Genomic DNA, 7933 nt, shown 5'->3' on the forward strand with positions numbered 1-7933 from the left:
ATACGGTAGATGTAAGTTAGAAACACGTTCATTTAGTTCTTTGGTCGTCCGGAAGACGTCAATCAAATACGTCTACATACGTCAATGTGCGTTGGAAATATGTAAGGAATTGGTTCAAACCACGTTACTCATAAGTTAGAAATAACTTTTGGGTACGCTCGACATGAGCTCGACGTGTTTCAACTGATGAGTAGCTAACAAGTAACTTTTGTCGACGTGTGCCAACGTTCGCATATCGTGCGTACAACTTATTCCTATCGCATGCGGAACGTGTGAGGCATAGGGCAAGTACGTCGTAAAATTTTTAACACGTTTAAAATTACAAGACGTACTCCACTTACTACGACGTATGATAGCGTACTTTAGCGTTCTATTCACGTATACCAAACTTACCCATACCGTATTCAACATGCGCCAGCGTTTTAGATGCATTTTTCAGAGGTCGGCATACGCTGGCAAGATCGCCAAGGTGTGACTGCGATGTTGACACTTCCATTTCTCCGGCGGTTATGATTTGAATCGTTGTGCGGCAGCCTTTTAATAGGCTATGCTATATGATCGTCGGCGATACGTGCAGCGTGCTATGCATAAGTTAGACTATCGTTGGGCATAGGTTGTGAACGCCAACAACAGGCTAAGCATTCGTTGGTATAAGTTATCTATAAGACAACGAAACGTTCTGTGTCCGTTACTAATATGTTATGCATACGACATACATATATGAATACGTCCGAATCTTTAAAAAAAAACATCAAAACTTCAATGTAAGCCAGCGTTTTACATACATTTTGATACGTTGCTATTGCTGGCTAAAACATCAAGGCGTGACTGGGCCTTTAAGGGTCTTATGGTCTTCAGGGTCTAAAGGGGTTTTATCTCCAAAGCATGTAGAACGTCTCCTCTCAAGCATGTATTCTAATCTCTCAAACATGTAAAAATAAAAAAAGGTCTCATCTGTCTTTGGGGTCTTTGAAAGCTGATGTTGTGGATGAAAATACACTAAGGACAACCCCCAGGTTGGACTTGGTCTGTGTGCCAAACTTGGTGGTTGTCATCCAGCAGTCCTTGCAAAAAATAGACAGACAGACAGACAAACATCCGATGAATCTTATTTATTAGATCTGTCAGATTCTTTCAAAAGTTCTGCAGTTTTGCTCTGCAGATACCTCCACCAAATGTGCCACATGATTTCCCCTCTGAGACATACTGTAAGTAAGTTTTATCTGCAGTATATCCCTGTCTGAAAATAACATGTTTCATCAGAATCACGATTAAAAATAATTTGCTTCTGAGAAAATACAATTTCAATGGTCGTTTAAAAATGTCCTCGCGGCACACTTTGTTCCTTTTCTGTTTCATCCCCACCTTCCCCTTCGTCTTCTTGCTGTGCTTCATTCAGCCTGTGTGTAGCTTGTTCACCCCCATGTGTCCTTCTCCCCCTCCCATTGACCTCACTCTCATTTCTACTCTGCTGTTAGTGTTTCCCCTTTTTCCATTTTCTTCCCTTCCATTCTGTTCTCGCTCTTCCACAAGCCTGGGTCGTGTCTACAAAAAAAATCCAATTTTTCACAATGCAGTAAGGAATGTTTCCTCGGTGCTGGTTTGGATTTTGTCTCGCTCTCAGTGCATTGAGGTTATGGTCTGTCTTGGTCCCAAAGCAGTGAGGTACAAGCCGATTAACATCATCAAAAGATAAAAACCTCTTTTTAATCTTCCTTTCATAAGGGTGCTTCAAATTTGACCTGGACCTTGTTTTAACGCCAATTTGAACTTGCAGGCATATTACAAAAACAATACATTAAAAATACACCCGTGCGGGAGTGACAGTCATCTCTGCGAGAAACTAGGGTGTAGTGTTCTCGGGTCAGGAGGGATTTTTGGCCAACTTTGAAGTCACGTGACGCGGAAACGAAAGCGAATATCGAAAATCCGGCCTGACCAAATATAGATATTATCCCATAGATTCATATGCCACAATCAAATTCAAGATAACTTGAGAGATGTAGGAGGAGAGAGATTTTGAAAATCGTCATTTTGCAACTACATGAAGCAGTTTTCGCAAAATTACAAGTCACGTGACGTGTACATATTCGAAGATATCGGTATTCTTTTGAATGGACATGAAAGACAAGATCAGCTGCTATGCAATGACACCATTCACTAACTTTTACCATGCCCAGTAGAGAATATATAGCCTCCTGAAGGTAGGGCAGTTTTTGCAAATTTTGAAGTCATGTGACGCGAAAACGAAAGCGAAATTCGAAAATCCGTCCCAACCAAATTTAGATATTGTCCCATAAATTCATATGCCACAATCAAATTCAAGATCGCTTGAGAAATGTAGGAGGAGATAGATTTTGAAAATCGTCATTTTCGCATTTTTTTGCCAACTTTGAAGTCACGTGACACAAAAACGAAAACGAATATCGAAAATCCGGACCGACTAAATTTAGATATTGTCCCATAGATTAATATGCTACAATCAAATTCAAGATCGCTTGAGAAATGGCGGAGGAGATAGAATTTGAAAATAGTCATTTTCGCAACTTCAAAGGCCTCGTGACCTTGACCTTGACCTTCGGTGACCTTGAAAGTCATACCATTGTGTACATCTCATCGACCTCTATCAGAATCACTAAAGACCAGATCTGCCGCTTCAACTTCATTGTGAACGGACGGACGGACGGATCGAAGGACATCGACACCCATATTATTAGGTCATGCACGAAGAGATGACCTAAATATACGTTTCAAGGTATTCTCTAGCTTTAGACATGCTCATATCCAATTTGAGTAGTAGATTCAATATGTATTCAATGTAGAATTCCGAAAGATATGTACACAGCCAGTTTCGGATATCATTGCTGATCACCTCATTCATCAAAAACTTCTTGCCCCGAAGGTGATCTTCCATACAGATATCCATGAAAGGCAATTACCACCATACTATGCAGCTAATTGTCTGTAAATTTATACAGGCTTCTTGCATTTACCAGAAATTTCATAATTATTTGCTGTTTCCACCACCATATCATCTCGCTTGCCAACACTTTGAATTTCAGTATATATATATATATATATATATATATATATATATATATATATATATATATATATATATATAGACAGAGAGAGAGAGAGAGAGAGAGAGAGAGAGAGAGAGAGAGAGAGAGAGAGAGAGAGAGAGAGAGAGAGAGAGAGAGAGAGAGAGAGAGAGATATATATATATATATATATATATATATATATATATATATATATATATATATATATATATATATATGCGGGCCAGGGATCGGGTGCGAAGACCACTTGGGGGGGAAAGCTATCTCGGCTCCCACCAGACTCCCCGGAATTGTAGGCCGTCGCACACGGATAATTCTGTGACGCGGAGGGTCGCTAACGGACCGTGGACGCCAATAACTCAACTGCGTGACCTAGGTTCCTCCCGTCTATGGGTTAACGGGTTACCTAATTAATCACATGATTTAATTACCGGGGAACACGCCCTTAGTACGCCTTGTCTTAACCGGATCACTTTACCGTACTGGATCGGATGCAGCCGAGTGACACTGCCAAGAAAGTACCGGCTAAAAGGAACGGATCGTTGGGAATAAAGTCCCAGCTAAGCTCGGATTCGGACCATGCTGGATCAATGAAAGAAAAGACAAAAACGAGCTGGAAACATTTCTAATCATAATTTATTTACAAGCAGGTGAGGAAGGGTATGTGGTACGATCAATAGATTTATTGGGGTGTGCAAGCAGAGATAGGGAAGAAAGTTGTGGTGTGACAACAAACAAGCAACTTACAAAAGGGGACACAGAGCAGACTTAACACGAAATAACAACAACAATAATAATAATCTTCGGCAGTCTTACTTCTGTGGACAGGCACCAGGACACACACACTCACACACACACAGACACAGACACAGAAAACCCGATGAAGAGGAGGTATTGCAGCAAGACAGGAGAGTTGAGGCTACGGTCTCTCGGTACCTTTGCACGCTTGCCCGAAAGCGCCACCGATACGTTTGGGGGTGCTCCGTGGTGCGGTACCCCCTAACAGCTGACGCGTCGTCTCTTGCTTCGGGGGGCTTCGTGCAGCAAGCGTTGGCCCGGAGAAGGAGTCGCGACCGTTGGCGTGAAGGGAGGGACTCGGGTGGAGAAGGCGAGGTCCAGGCGATGCAGGCAGGAGGCGGAGTCCAAGAGATGATGGAAGGAAGCAGTCCAGTGTGCGTGGAATATGAAGGAGGGCAGATGTCCAGCTTGAACGGGAGGCGAGGCAGGGAAAAGAGAGATCGTAAGCTCCACTCGGACCTTTATAGCCCCATGGGGCAGGGCGGGGGGCCACCCCGAAGCGCTGTGTCATCACCCGAATCGGGTGCCATGATTTGTCCCCAACCCCCTGCGCAGCCTGGGGCGATGGCCGGAAACCGCAACATTCCATTTCCGGGAAGATGACTCCAAGCTGTAAAAATGTCTTGCTCCGACCTCACGACATGATATGAATCACCCACACCAAACTCCGCGTCATGAATTGCCTTGCACGAACCCCCGGGCCATGCCCTGATGACCAGCTGAGGGTCCCGCATGCGTGCTCGGGCACCCCGACCAGCGCTGGTCAATGTGCCTGCTCTGTGTGCGCCACATGACCCGAGCTGTACAACATGCTTCCGCCCGATCGCAGCTTCACTGGCCATAGAGGCGAGGAAACGTCCGCTGTCTGTGGGGAACACCCGCGACCGCCAGTGAGAACCGACGGTAAAGTGTTAGGATAAATCCATGCATGTTTTGCGCAGTATGTGCAGATCCGCCATGGCCCACGTGGTCAGCACTCACATTCGCCTGATTCTGCGATCGTGTGTGCTGGGCCAACACCGATATGTGTCAGAAATTGAGGGGGAACGATCGGTAATATTATTATATGGAGGTTTGGCATGAAAAGGATATAGATATGTGTCAGATGGAGAAATGGAGGGAAAAAAAGAATGCCAATATAATGAGTCCAGAAATGGGTTGAAAGGAACATGCCGCTTGTGCCTTGCTCACTCGCATCCAGCCCAACGTGGCGTGGGGTTGCCTTTCTATTATCGGCCTCTGGACGCGTTCCATGCAGCGTGGGTGTCGTGCTGGGTCTGTTTCCTGTGTTGTGAAAAACACCATCCGTGCAGCCTTTTTAAGAGATATTAATTCGGATACCTTTTCAATGCAACCGGCAATCTTCCCCAGATCATCGGAAGCTCAAGTCGATAATCTCGAGCTGCCGAGCATACTGTATAACTCACCGCAAACGTTGGGTTGAGGGATCAGTTGAGGACGTAGTCTCTGTGCTGTCGTTGCTCATGTGGTGTTCCAGCGCCCTTTCTGTGCCCCTCCCCCGCAGAAGTTATTGCGAGGGTATGGTGGTTTAATCGCAGCCGTGGCACGTGCTGCACGCAAATTCAGATCTACCTCAGAAATAAGCAGAAAAGAAGAGGAGGAATGACATTAGAAATGAAATGAAAAAATAACGATGCAAGCAAACCGAGCTATGAGATGTTCGCAATGTATGCCCGCGTTGCCCCGCTAGACAAAAGGGAAGGGACTATCTACATGTGTATTAATGGAATAACTGTCTTGGGACCACTATATGTTGGCTGCATGTGGTTCTGAGAACAGCAACTATGTATGTATATATATGTATATATATATATATATATATATATATATATATATATATATATATATATATATATATATATATATATATATATATATTGTTGTGGTTGACGAAATTCGCAAACCACCATTCAGGTCCCTGAGGTGAGATATCTCTGTAAGTATATGTGTAGTTAGGCCCAAACCCGTTGTTTAGAGGGAATAAATGTCATTCACGCGGGCTGCGACCCTTCAGGATAGCCGTTTTTCTTTTACTATCTTTATTTTGGACCAGCCGCCATTACTACCACCACCAACCACGTCTCAACAGCCATCACACAACAACCACCAACCGCAACGCTGCTTCACAACAACAGCCACGACCTTTACCGTCACAACTCACCCTCGCAAGCATCGCATCACCACTATTCCCGCGCCACTTGTGGGCACCGATACTGGACTCGTGCAGGGCGCGCACCGAGCGGGGGTGCAAAAGCGCCGGCCTTTCCGAAGGAAACGGATCAAAAACGACTCACGCCCACTTCTGTTCCGTCCTATCGGTGAGCGTGGGGCGATTTGGCCCCGCCTCCAGGTACGTTGGAGTGTGGTCGCTATATGCAAATTCATGGATCAAAAAGCATTCACGCCCACTTTTCCTCGGTCCAATGGGGAGCCAGTTAGAGGTGAAGGGTCGGAGGTAAAGGGTCGAATGTGAAGGAGCGAGGCCACGGGGGATATAAACGACCGCGCTCGTCAGTCAAGAGAGTGGTCGGTGGAGCTGGGAAGAAGTGGTAGTAGTCAGAGTGAAGAGGACGGAGCTGTGGAGAGGTGGCGGCGGTGAAGGCGGTCGAGGGGGTGCTCGTGTCGGAGTCGGGGAGCTGCGGAGGGAGAGGCCGGCGGCGAGGCCCGCGGAGTCGGGGCGCCAGCGCCATTTCGCGGCTCATCACCAGACGGGTCGGCCCGACGCGGTCTCGGCCCCAGGCCCGCCTCATCCTTGAGGGTGGTCCTTTTCTTTTGCTTTGGGTATATGTGTTGTCGGCGCCGTCTGTGAAGTAAAACTGCATCAGTGTTGCCGTGTGCTCGCGTAGTCGGTAATAGATCTGCATTGTGTTTCTCTTTTATATTTGCTTTTTGTGTAATATTGTGTTTCTTCTTCTTTTACATTTGCTTTTGGTGTAATTGTATATGTGTGCTTTCCGTTCATCGTGAAATAAATGTGCTTTATGTTGAACTGTTTTCCCGCTTCGCTTCGTCTTTTCCTCTATTGAATCTCCATCTTACTTCACGTAAAGGGTTGGTCGTGGGCTAAAACGCCCGATAATTAATCGAACCGTCGAGGCCGATGATAACACCGCTCGGTTATCCCGATAGTACGGAACGGGTCGCTTAAAGTGGCCCGTGTCCGAAGTCGACCTGCGGCGAGGTGCGATCGCCCGGTCTACCCTCCGTGTGGGTACTTAGGTAGGTCGAATTTGGCGAGCAACCCTATCCCACGCGGGGGGCCGATTGGCACGATCGTGGTGAGGCCGAAAGGTCCACCCGTGGCTAGTTCCCGGCGTTAGTCCGAGAGGGTCACGACGGGATTGTCCGTCCGGTGGGCGACGTGCCGCGATTCGAGTTACGTGGCCGTTCGCACGCCGGCGGGCGAGAATCCGCAACAATATATATATATATATATATATATATATATATATATATATATATATATATATATATATATATATATATATATATATATATATATATATATATATTGTTGCGGTTGAGGAAATTCGCAAACCACCATTCAGGTCCCGTAGGTGAGATATCTCTGTAAGTACATGTGCAGTTAGCCCCAAACCCGTTGTTTAGAGGGAATAAATATGATTCATTCGGGCTGCGACCCTTTAAGATAGCCTTTTTTCTGTTCTATCTTTATTTTGAACCAACCACGTCTCAACCGCCATCACACAACAACCACCAACCGCAATGCCGCTTCACAACAACAACAACACCAACAGCCACGACCTTTACCTTCACAACTCACTCCCGCAAACATCGCATCACCACCATTCCAAGCGTCGCCATGGCCATGGACCGCCACTTTCGACCCTCCACCACCTTCGCCTCTCCTTCTGCGGCCATTCCCGCACCGCTTGTGGGCACCGAGCGTCAGGCTGTCCTGGACTCGGACAGGGGGCGAGCCAAGCAGCGGGTACAAAGACCGGACGGGTTCTCCACGCGAGCGGGTGTGTTCAGCTCCAACGGGCAGAGCACATGTGTTCGCGTGGGGAACCCCTCGAGACGTGAGG

The sequence above is a fragment of the Eptatretus burgeri genome, chromosome 7 (assembly GCF_056783735.1).
Source record: "Eptatretus burgeri isolate ZD-2024b chromosome 7, Ebu_testis_v1, whole genome shotgun sequence".
Classification (NCBI taxonomy): domain Eukaryota; kingdom Metazoa; phylum Chordata; class Myxini; order Myxiniformes; family Myxinidae; genus Eptatretus; species Eptatretus burgeri.